Source organism: Macaca mulatta, chromosome 3 (genome assembly GCF_049350105.2).
Source record: "Macaca mulatta isolate MMU2019108-1 chromosome 3, T2T-MMU8v2.0, whole genome shotgun sequence".
Taxonomy (NCBI): domain Eukaryota; kingdom Metazoa; phylum Chordata; class Mammalia; order Primates; family Cercopithecidae; genus Macaca; species Macaca mulatta.
This window is the reverse complement of record NC_133408.1, coordinates 135,310,014-135,322,930: the sequence shown is the minus strand read 5'-3', so window position 1 is coordinate 135,322,930 and position 12,917 is coordinate 135,310,014. Positions and strand designations below refer to the sequence as shown.

Below are 12,917 nucleotides of genomic sequence, written 5' to 3'. Positions count from 1 at the left end.
GTGTGGACAACAGTACAAGCAAGGCAGGCACACATGACAGGACTGGGTTGTTCCTGGGACTTCTAAGTGTGTCACACTCCCAAAGTCATTCTCTATGACTTGCCAGTTTTCAAGTGAAAGCTCAGAGTGCTTTATGTAGTCAGTTGGAGCTTACAACTGAGGTGGTAAAATTATTTGAGTACATTTCCACATGACATCTGTATTCTATATTTGAGGCTGATTATTTTTATCTTAATTCCATTGCCCCCGTAAAATAAGGATCAGGTAACCAAACTTAAGCAGATTAATTGATATTTAAATTCAAATAATTGCTGTCTATTATCACTTATTTTTCTAGGATGAAACCTGATGATGACCCTAAAATACATTGCCCTAAAAATGAATGTGGCCCATTTAAAGTAAAATGCGAAAGTTTCTAGTTATGACTCCTCCCTCATGCTTTCCTAACATATGCTGAGTACTTTGGGGGTAACTAAAATAAACATAATTTCTTCCACTGTTTTGCTACACAGATCCTCAGTCTTTCTTTTGTCTGGTAAGGCACTACAATGCATAAAATTACTCTCTGAAATAAATTGATCTTGCAAGTTGTTATGAGGAAAAATTTCCTAGCCAAAAGGTATGTGGCTCTCATCCGTGTTTCACTTTAAATAGGGTACCTCTTAGGTAAAACTATGAAACAGATATAACTTAACTTCCACTACTCTTAGCAACAAGCTCTCCATTCTGTAAGAGTCTCTCCTCCTTCCCCAAGAGAATAGGGCATGAAGGCTTGGGCAGAGCAAAGAGGTTGTGGAAAGGGAAACATCTGATAAACTCATTTACAAACCAGGCATTCATGAGCCTTACCCAAAGGATTTATTTGTGTTCTTAAAAAAATTTCAGTCATTTGCAAAGAAGCCATTTTCAGGAAAATGTTTACTTTGAAACACGTAGGTGGCCACATACTCTGCTTTTATATAAAGATAATCATCTCTGATTGTGGGCTCAATATTATAGTATTCCAGATTAGAAATAACCAGTTCCAGCACCATATGCTGAAACTAAGAAATTGGCTGTGTACATATTGGTAAGCAAACAGATATTCTAATAAATAATAGTGGCAGACCCAGATGGATGTCTTTTTCATTCTAGAAAAAAACAGGATTTCAGTTTGCACGCCATGCCTTTATAGATATGCATGCAATTTTTTCCACAAACCCCAATTTTTTAGTCTTATCAGTATCACCTAACTGCCTCCTTAGAAATACGACAGTGGAACTTACTTCTCCATAAAAAATAAGGAAGAACATATTTTACCAGTAAGAATACTTGTGAACAAAACAAAGGCTCATGTCACCTCTGCAACTGTTATGAATCATAATATCACAGAATTTGTGGGCTCTTTATCTCTTATAGATTGAATAACTGATTAGCAATTTATAGTGACTACATCTGTCCTTCGAAGGAAACTAGCAGATTGTAATTAATGACTGAAAAACTCTCAGGGTTCTTGCTAACTATGAAATTGGGCTCCACTGAATATCATAAATTTAATTTGTTCTCTATTAACTACTAAAGAGGAACCACTATAACATGACAACAATTCCCCTACAGAGCTGTTGGAACAAAATCAATCACAGGACCATAGCTGTGAAACCTGGCAAAGGGTTCTACCGAGAGTGCTGATAACGGGATTCTATCTTTTTACTAAGCAACTAGACCCACCCTATTGGCCTAAGGCCTGGAATGATCCCCTTCATTTCCCCACTGAGCTCTCCCAGTTGGCAGCCGGTTGTATTGTTACCATGCCCTGGGGGCAAGCTCAATATTATTTTGAAAGTGGAGGTTGATGCAAATATAATGGAGAGAAATTTCTTGGGCTTAGAGGATATAAAGATGCTTGAAATAAAACAAAGGAATGGAAGGAAATACTTTCAAATTTGGTTAAAAATAGCTGAGAGAAGACCCATCAAGAACAATGGAGGAGGAAAGTGTATTAAAAGAACTGGACAGAGAAGAAGCAAAACCTTGACAGAGACATTGTTAGTAAGGATTTGTTCTTAATAGAAAACCTACATAAAAGAGTATCAATCCTTTCATTCATTTGCCTTCATTCTCTAGCTTGTTGCTGCCAAGGTTTTCGAGTGTTCCAAAACAGGATATTCATTTTATTTGGAAGCAGCTTGGACATTCCTCTAAAAAAGAAGGAAGCGTGGCAGAAAAAGGAAACACACTTCACACATTTCTGCTCTAGGGAGACAGAAGAAGAGTGTTTCTGACCTTTTCTTGAACCATGACGATTCTTAAAACTCAGAATGTAATGTACTTTTTGGCCTTAAACTACTGCACTGCTTTGCTCAGCACTGGAGGATTTACAATGTAATAAAGAGAGTGGAATCAGTTCAAAATGAATTCATTTTTCAAACCTTGATCCTTTTTGGAATTTAAGTTGATGAACACAGACAAGTTTAGCAACAAGTTGACTTCCCAAGAGTCAGGCAACCATACTGACCTCTTATTTTACTGAAATGTTCTCCAGAGCAACAGTGTTATAGATTGTTAGCTAGAAATAAAAGTAAGGCCAGTTATAAACCAGTAAAATCCAAGGCCACACCTGAGGAGTAACGATTCATCACCCTTAGTGACAAACCACTTACACTTATGTTTTTAAGGGTCTCTGGTCTTTCCAGATCAAAGGAATGAGGAATTATGTATAAAGATATTACCTGGAGTAATAAATTTAGAAGAAAATGTCTACCCCTAGAAAAAGATACAGGAGCCAAAAGCACAGTGATTCAAAAACAAACATTGCAGATATGAAGCACTGATTAGACTGTGTTACACAGACTTTTCCTGGACGGTTACAAAAATAAAGTCCATCCATCTGTCAAAACAACTGCTCCATGCATGAAAATTAAAACAGAACTGAGGTGTTTTTAACTAACTTCCGATAATTATACTTTCTACAAAAGAATATGATTTACCTCCAATTCCAATTACCTCCTTGCATGTTCTTAAATTCTGGATGGAGCAGTTAAATTTTACTCTAAGTAAGCGAAGAGAAAAGGAGAGAAGACTTGTGAACGTGAACAATCTCTATTCAAATATATTCAGTTCATGATTAAATCAAACAACTTGTTCTGGCTCAACTACGAATCAGTCCAAAATGAATGGGTAGCATATAACATTGACTCAGGTCAATGAGAATTCATGTAAAAAGAAAAAAAAATGCTTCTATTCCATCAATAGTTTATGTAGAAATATTTTGGTGCATAATCTAGCAGCTGGGAAAGCAAAGGAAATCTTATCCTATCATGATGGGTGGATACATTTATGCCTGAAAACCCATTAATAAGCTTAATTCCTGAAGTTAATCTGTTGACTTTCTTTTTCTCTGGTCAATTTATTTGGCAAGCTAGCTGAATACTGGAATCTTCGTGCCAAAGCAGTAATCCGTGAGATTGTTCCTGTCACTCACTTCATCCCTTCCTCTATTTAAGCTTTTCCGCACTTATCTGGCAATAATGTTTAGTCTTTTTTTTTTTCTTTTAACCTTGTGCTATTATAGCTGTAATCCGATCATCCATAATTGTGTCTTTCTAATACTTTACTATTCACTAAAGGATGTTAGAAATCTCTTCTCCAAAGAGGCTTATCTAATAAAACTAAAATATAAACCATGTTATAATTATGATATTAGCCTTCTAATGTTGAATTTGTGACTTGGAATTTTTTAACATTCACCTTTTAAAGTGATGAATAGGCAGTTCTGTCCATTTTGGGAGGCATTTTTACCATCAGTATTTAGAATATGCCATAATAAAATGAATTGAACTTTCCATATCAATGCTTTTATATGTTTTAGAGATTTAAAATAATACTGATTCAACTAACACAACAAAGTTAGCAATGTTACATAGCCAGTAATTTTGGTATGTAAGCATATTCATATTAATTGAACTATATCACCATTAAACCTATGATAACTGAGAAACAACTTTTAAAGTGGCTTGAATTATATGATTAAACTAAATGAAGACTCTCTGTATAAGGCTCACAAATTATTTTACTTAAATGTTCATTGCAGTTAAGTGCCCAATTTGACTGCTCTTTTCCCTCTAGATTGACTATTTGTTTTGAAGTTCTAGAAATATTGTTCAAGATTCTATAAACATTTTTCTTTCAAATTACTTGAAACCTTCAAACATGTTCAAAATGATTATCCACATAGGCACTATAGACTATGCTATTAGCAAAAGCTGACCGCTGTGATTTTCTTTTATTTAAAGGAGTTCAAAAAATTCACTTTGAAGTTCTGTGTGGACCATAGAAGCTTATGATATCAATTTTTAGGCTTATGTTTTCTTTTATATTATACTGTCACTCGGATTCATCATGATGTGTGCCATTCATTTGCATGATTTGACTGTGGTCCATTATATGTACCTAGCATAACCTTTCTTCATCTTATATTGCAATAAATGCAGACAATTGCAAATATTCTGGGAAATCTACATAAATATGTTTCCTACCAAACCAGGAAAATGATGAAGTACTCACAATCCTCATCCTTATTTCAAAAATGATATTCAGTGGTTTCCAATTTTATGCAAGGGGCTGAATATTTAGTGTTCATGCCTTAATGCAACCAAGTCATTTGTTTACATCAAGTAAGGAGAGTTACAATCTAAAGAAATTTATTGTGGACAAAATTATTTGGCATATTTAATTCTAACATACATGCCTTTACCATAACAGAAATCATTACACATAAAAGAGAGATGAACTGCATCTTTAATTGCACGTGAGATGTAGCCTTAGGGAAAGACAGAAAAACTGAGCCCATATTTTAGAAGAATGCTTGATTTTATTCACATCTACCTCCTTTCTACCCCTTGTCTTGCCTAATATCAAACATTAATTTTTGTTAGAGTCCTTAAAGTCCAAAGTACTAAAGTCTGGTTGTTGTTGTTGTTTTTTTTTTTTGAGACAGAGTCTGGCTCTGTCTCCCAGGCTGGAGTGCAGTGGCCGGATCTCAGCTCACTGCAAGCTCTGCCTCCCGGGTTTACACCATTCTCCTGCCTCAGCCTCCCGAGTAGCTGGGACTACAGGCGCCCGCCACCTCGCCCGGCTAGTTTTTTGTATTTTTAGTAGAGACGGGGTTTCACTGTGTTAGCCAGGATGGTCTCGATCTCCTGACCTCGTGATCTACCCGTCTCGGCCTCCCAAAGTGCTGGGATTACAGGCTTGAGCCACCGCGCCCGGCCCTAAAGTCTGTTTTATAGTTATAATATAAAATATTATCTGAATGCATCTTATAATAATTGGAGACTCTAATCAAGTTTAGTGTTTGTTACATACACACTGATGTATCATTTATTCAAATGCAAGTGCCTATGGCATATTTCACATGTATACTCTTGTCCTTTTCTTCCTTTTTTCATGACCAAAAATTTAGTTGATTTAAAAGGAGATTAAAAAGTAGAACATTCAGAAAGAAAGAACTTTTACAATATAAAAAGGTTTGAAAAGAAGTCAAGTGCCCACAGGGTAAATGAACTATCAAACCAGAGTTGTGAGATTGTCTTATAGTCTGAACTCCATTTTCTCAAAATTTATACCTTGAAATTCTAATCTCTACCATCTGGGAATATGACTCTATTTGGGGATAGGGTCATTAAGGAGGTGACTAAGTCAAAATGAGGCCCTTAGCGTAGACCCTAATCCAACCTGGCTGGTGTCTTTATAAGAAGAAGAAACTTGGACACATAAGGAGACATCGGGGGCATAAGTGCACAGAGGAAGGGCCATGTGAATAGGCAGCAAGAGGACAGTCATCTGCAAGGCAAGGAGAGGAGGCTCAGAGGAACTCAACCCTGCTTACACCTTGAACTTGGACTTCTAGCCTCCAGAACTGGAACATAAATTTCTGTTGTTTTAGCCAACCAGTCTGTGCCACTTTATTATGCTAGCCCTAATGGAGTAATACAAACATTAAAAAGAAAGTGGGTAATTGGAGGCAATCTGCTGCTTAGTCAAAAGATACTTAAATTTACCATTACTTAAAATATTTTGACCGTCAGAACATACGTGGTATCATAATTTTGTCACCCATAAGCCAACTTTGGATCTTCTGCTTTGTACAGAATTAGATATTAAAGAGGACGTTTTACAAATTTCATTTTTTTCTGGCATAATTTTATTATTTCTTCAAATATCATCCATATATCATAATCTTCCCAAATATGCACATATATGTGGATATTTGTATGTAAACCGTATGTATATATCAACTTGGAGAAATAATTTATGCATGCATTTAAATTTCAGAAATTAGGAATTGTTAAATTTATATTTATTGATATGTAATGAAGATGTTACTTATTCAAGGATATTTGCATTTGAAAAGGTATTCTCAAAAACTTTAAGAAAAAACATGTAGGGCAAAACGAACAATTTCATAACGGTGAAACAGAAATGGGGGTAATTACTTGTATCAGTCTTACACCTTAGAGCAGGGGTTCCCAAACCCCAGGTAGACTGGTACCAGTCAATGGCCTGTTAAGAACAGGCTGCACAGCAGGAGGTGAGCAGTAGGCCAGTCAGCTGCCTACTCCGCCTTCTGTCTGATCCACTGCCGCATTAGATTCTCATAGGAGGTTGAACACTTTTATGAACTGTGCATACAAGGGATCTAGGTTGAGGTCTCCTTGTGAGAATCTAATTAATATCTGACGATCTGTGGTGGAACAGTTTCATCCCAAAACCATCCCCTTTTTTGCCCATGGAAAAATTGTCTTCCACGAAACCAGTTCCTGGTGCCAAAAAGATTGGGGAACCACTGCTTTAAAGTCAGTTAGACATGGGTTAAAATTACTCAGGCATTTTCCATTTGCTGTGTGACTGTAACAAAGTTACTTAGAATCTCTGAGCCTGAGTGCCCTCAACTGAAAATGAGATTAATGATATATTCATGTAAATTACTTAGCATGATGACTAGCACTTATTAATTGATAGGTAACTGGTTATCCAATTTTTTTGTTTTGTTTTGTTTTTTGAGATGGATTTTCGCTCTTGTTGCCCAGGCTGGAGTGCAATGGTGCAATCTTGGCTCACCGCAACCTCCATCTACCGAGTTCAAGCGATTCTCCTGCCTCAGCCTCCTGAGTAGCTGGGAATACACACATGTGCCACCACCCTGACTAATTTTATATTTTTAGTAGAGACAGGGTTTCTCCATGTTGGTCAGGCTGGTCTTGAACTCCTGACCTCAGGTAATCCACCCGCCTCGGCCTCCCAAAGTGCTGGGATTACAGGCGTGAGCCACCGTGCTCGGCCCCAATTCTTAAAATAATTAAACTTCACTATTGTTTGGATATTTCTCTGACTGCTTAACTCTCACACTCTTCTACATATTATGCCATTTCACAAATTATGAGGAGCTCCATTATGAATAGTTCATTCTTTGTAAGGATGCAGTTAACAGAGTTTAAGCCCATACTTGGTGCTAAACAGAGATAGATTTTTAAAAATTGGTTTTGAGTATTACTTTATGCCCATTTCATCTACCAAGGGCAATTGCATTTTGTTCAATAGAATTTATATGAAATCCTAGTCCTCTGGCAGTGAAGACTTATAAATTATAATCACTGTTGTTATCAAAGCAGTAAAAATGCCATGATTCATTGTCTCAATACAACAGCAAATACAGCATGCGTTAGTCAATAGCTGTGGCAGAATTGTACTGTGCCAACTGAAATAAGCTAGAAAAATATTTCCTCAAATTCCCTTTCCTGCAGGTTGGTTTAGGCTGGCTATCAATGAAATCCGCATGAGGTTTGGGAGGTATAAATTAAGCTGCAACCATTACACTCCCTAGGTTGTTCTGATCTGCTGGCCACACCAGGGCCTCCAGGTCCTCTGGCTTCCACCAAATCTCATTTGTTAGTTTCTACCAGACTGAGTCCTGATATTTGTATAGCTCCATGACAAAAGACATCCGTTTCTTCTTTAAGTCACCCAAATCAACCCAAAGAAAGTTAGAGGTAGTAAAAGATAGACTCTGGTCCTAGTTTGTGCTGTGGGTCTCAGTTCATCCTTACTCTTCCTACTTCATATCTGGCTTTTCTTCTATAAACATCAACAACTATAGTTACCTACAACAACTTCACACCCACTACCTGTCTCAGGCAGTAGCCTTCCATAGAATTCTTCACCAGCTCTCATGATTGTATAAGGTCTAATTCCCATAATAAAACTCTTTCCATATCAATCACACAGGTGGTCTCTGATAAAACCATGATGAAAAGATATATCTTACTGCCATAGACTAGCTCATTATGATATGTAATATAAAGGGAACATAAATTTGACCTGTTTAAAAACACACACATGCTCACTGTATGAACTAATGACTAAAGGTCATTAGTTAATAATTTTATTTACTTCTCAATATGAAAGATTTCTGCTTTTTAAATGCATATTAAAATCTATAATCAAAAAGTTGTATTAATGTTGGTATCATTTCAAGCACAATACTAAAAAACCTATCTTTTAGCGTTGAATACATGTGGAATAAACACATGCACACATGTATGCATACATAACAGTTACATTTAACACCATGGATAGCATGGATAGTACAGTATATTTTGCACCTAATTTGAATGGAACAGTGAGAAGCTTCAGGAATTTTCTGCTCTTAAAGCCAAAAGCCAAGATTCTTCATCTCTAGAAATAGTGTGTCAAGTTTTCAGAGCTACCATAATTTTGCAGTCTCTTTTCCTTGCTACCAACTAAAAAGGCTAAAAGTAAGTAGATGTATATTAAAATTAAATGGCAGAGCTTCGGGAAAGTTTCATGAGGTCCGGTGTATATAAGAAGCTGATGGTTTTTATTGTTATTGCACAAATGAGTTTTACTGTTATTGCACAAATGATTTTTACTGTTTTTTTTACTAGGTCAAGCAAAGGAAAACAGTCAAAAGTTGGTGATAGCATATTTGTCTTAAGACATAACATATCTAAATAAAATATTATTAGAGTCCCTGTTTAATACAAGATATGATGGACAGTGTACTATCGGAAATGAGTAGAAATCTACTTATGAAGATTATCAGACACATATAGAAGAATACTAAACACAAGTATTAGAAACTACGTGTCAGTGGGACTTGGATCAACTTGCTAAATATGAGGAAAGAAGATACTGGCCAAAATCTTTTCTCCTGAAGGAACTGGTCAAATCATGATAATGGACCTTCCAGATTGTAAAATACTTACTGTACTCTAAAAGTATGTACACTGATGTACGGATGAAATATGGTGTCCAGTCAAATCTAAATAATAATTTGTTAACCAATGCCAAATATTTCATCTTCATTTCAGCCACTTAAGGATGCAATTGAAATTTCCAGTAAAAAGGAAAATAAATCAAAATCTCCAAATCTTCTAAAAGATTTTTATAAAATGTCTCTATTTCCAATGCTAGCCTTACTTTGCAAAAATAAATAAATAAATAAAATGCATTTAAATTTTAATCCTGACCCTAAAATGTTTCCAAAAATTTCAGTTTATCTGTATGAGACTTGGTTCATGGCAAGTCAAACATAATTAATACCAACTTATTTGACTGTATTAGTAAAATGTATTAATTCAAAATATGAATACTACATAACTTCTGAAATAAACTTCATGACAAAGTTTTATTTGCCATGTATCTTTTACCTTACATGCAAAATTTGCTTGTTTAATTACTTGAAAAGAAATATGGACTTGTAACCAAATACAAGTCACCCAAACGAGTTAATATACAAAATGCATTTAGATCAATACCAGGTATAAAGCAAGCTCTCCATAAGTGCTGGATATTATTATACTACTTCTGAAGGCTAGAGTTAAACTGTAGCCTTATTTGTTATTTGGTTCAACATATCAGATATTTATCCACAGACAGATATATACATACATATGAAAGGTACATACATATGAAAATCTATGCTCATTTCTGTGACATGTGATAAGGTATTTACTGGAGTTCATAAAAAATCAGTTATCTGTACAACTGAAGTGCCATCAAAATTCTTGATGAAAATCATATTTTAAAATGGATAAACTGACCATATTCTTTCATTTGTAAGATTATCCAGAGTGTCCACATAAAATTACAATCGATATTTTCAAAAATTATAAAGGGTCTGGGGTTTTACCCTATTTGTAAGATAATGAGTTAGCCTACCATGCTTTCATGAATACTAACAAAAGATTTGTGACTAAGGGTTCAGAGATAAAGGACTTTATTACTCACAGAAATAGTACTAGCCAGAGTATTAGAATTTCTTGTGCTATTTCCACTGGGTATTCGGAAGAGGATCAGGTAATACCCATACATGTGGTGAGTTGCATTATTGGAGAGGAACTCTGGATGAGAAAACCGAAATATTATATAATAGGTATAGCATGCTGACCTTTAGATATTGAGGGAGATATTATGTTGATTGCACTGGACAGTGCACATGTCTGCCCTTTGCTTCAGAGGGAGGCATTCTCTCTGTTTCCCAAGACCATTTGCAAACCAACCTTCTACTTCAGAGGAAGACACTATCGTAACTGTATAAACAGTTTAAAAAAAAAAAAACTTAACAAAACAATTTTTTATTATACTTTAAGTTCTAGGGTACATGTGTACAACGTACAGGTTTGTTGCATATGTATACATGTGCCATGTTGGTGTGCTACACCCATTAACTCGTCATTTACATTAGGTATATCTCCTAACGCTATCCCTCCTCACTACCCTCACCCCACGACAGGGCCCGGTGTATGATGTTCCCCACCCTGTGTCTAAGTGTTCTCATTGTTCAATTCTCACCTATGAGTAAGAACATGCAGTGTTTGGTTTTCTGTCCTTGAGATAGTTTGCTCAGAATGATGGTTTCCAGCTTAATCCATGTTCCCACAAAGGACATGAACTCATCCTTTATATGGCTGCATAATATTCCATGCTATATATGTGCCACATTTTCTTAATCCAGTCTATCATTGATGGACATTTGGGTTGGTTCCAAGTCTTTGTTATTGAGAATAGTGCTGCAATAAACATACGTGTGCATGTGTCTTTACAGCAGCATGACATATAATCCTTTGGGTATATCCCCACATGTGCATGTGTCTTTATAGAAGCATCATTTATAATTCTTTGGGTATACATCCAGTAATGGGATGGCTGGGTCAAACGACATTTCTAGTTCTAGATCCTTGAGGAATCGCCACACTATCTTCCACAATGGTTGAACTAGTTTACAGTCCCACCAACAGTGTAAAAGTGTTCCTATTTCTCCACATCTACATATCTGACAAAGGGCTAATATCCAGAATCTACAAAGAACTTAAACAAATTTACAAGAAAAAATCAAACAACCCCATCAAAAAGTGGGAGAAGGATATTAGCAGACATTTCTCAGAAGAAGACATTTATGCAGCCAACAGACACATGAAAAAATGCTCATCATCACTGGTCATCAGAGAAATGCAAATCAAAACCACAATGAGATACCATCTCACACCAGTTAGAATGGCGATCATTAAAAAGTCATAATCAGTTTTTTTTAAAAGTGTGCAAAAAGGTAGTCAGGACCTCTGCTTATAAGATGTGAGAAATGTGAAGAACCATGAAAAACTATTCCAACAATTATACATGAGGATTTTGAAATTTAATGTAATTTTATTATTTGATAGACTCCTAAATTAGAAGGTAATTCTAATTATCCACTTAATGCAGTTTTATTATGTCTCTATGTGCCCAAAATAAAATTTAAAAAAATGAAAAGTTAAAGTCAAATTTGACCTTTGAAAAAGTAATGAAATTTAAGGGTTGACATAGGCATTTTGGAATGCACTGTAACTTAAGATGCATGTGCAGCTTTACATTCTCAATTGCATTCACTTGGCAAAAATTAGTGCTATTGAGGTCCTGCAATTTGAGCCACAGTAAACATGATAGACATTATAATATATCATATCATTAAGAGGAGTAACAACTAAGGACAAATATATAAAAATAAATCCCTCAAGAATTTTAAAAAGTCTCAAAGTTCAGGTGCATGATACAACACTTTGAAATGTATCCAAGAATCAGAATGTTATGAGAGTCTGCTTTTTTGTTCCTCTCAGATGGTTGAAATTTTGATTTCCAATGATATTCAAAATATTTCTAACAGTCATACGGTTGCCATTTGGTTTTATTGAAATTTAGTGCAAAGAGAGATGGTTTAGTAGGATAAACAAAGAAGATTCAGAGAGCTATTGATTCAAAACAGATTCTTTTACCAGCTTAGAATGTATTCAGCTTTCATTTGCAAAACAGGGTCAACGAAGTTAAGCCATCAATAGAAATGTTACTGTGTATAACAAGTGAATTTTAAGCACTAGAAAAATACCAAAAATGGGAGCAAAGGTGAATAACAGCAGCCAGAATACAGGTATCTTGACTGTATTTATTTCCTTATCCAGGGTCTTTGTTCAATACTATTATGTACTGTATTATATATATATGTTTTTCAAATAACAGCTCTCAAGTAACAGCAATGGAAAAATTCATGAGCATTTCACTACTCTAATGCTAAAAATTCCATAGCAATTTGAAGGTTTAGAATCTACAATACCAAAAAAGACATATTAATATGATGATTTGTTTTATATCCTGTACATTCTGTTCTACAAGAGAAAATTAAATTTAGATGAATATCATAAATGTCATCACCAGCACATGCATGCACATGCGTGCACAGGCACACACACACTCTATATAGAAAAAATATATAAATACATAGAAAAGCAATATAAAAAGAATAAGGGTTATCAGATAAAATATATATATATCAGATAAAATATATGTATTTAAAATATACAACTTATTTCTTATTAATATATATTTTT

The 12,917-nt window shown here is 35.2% G+C and overlaps 1 protein-coding gene across 4 annotated transcripts in view; it reads right to left on the bottom strand.

The window, feature by feature from the left end:
* The window catches only part of SEMA3A (semaphorin 3A), a 559,757-nt gene that overhangs the window by 134,383 nt on the left and 412,457 nt on the right, over positions 1–12,917 (bottom strand). The window lies entirely within an intron of this gene.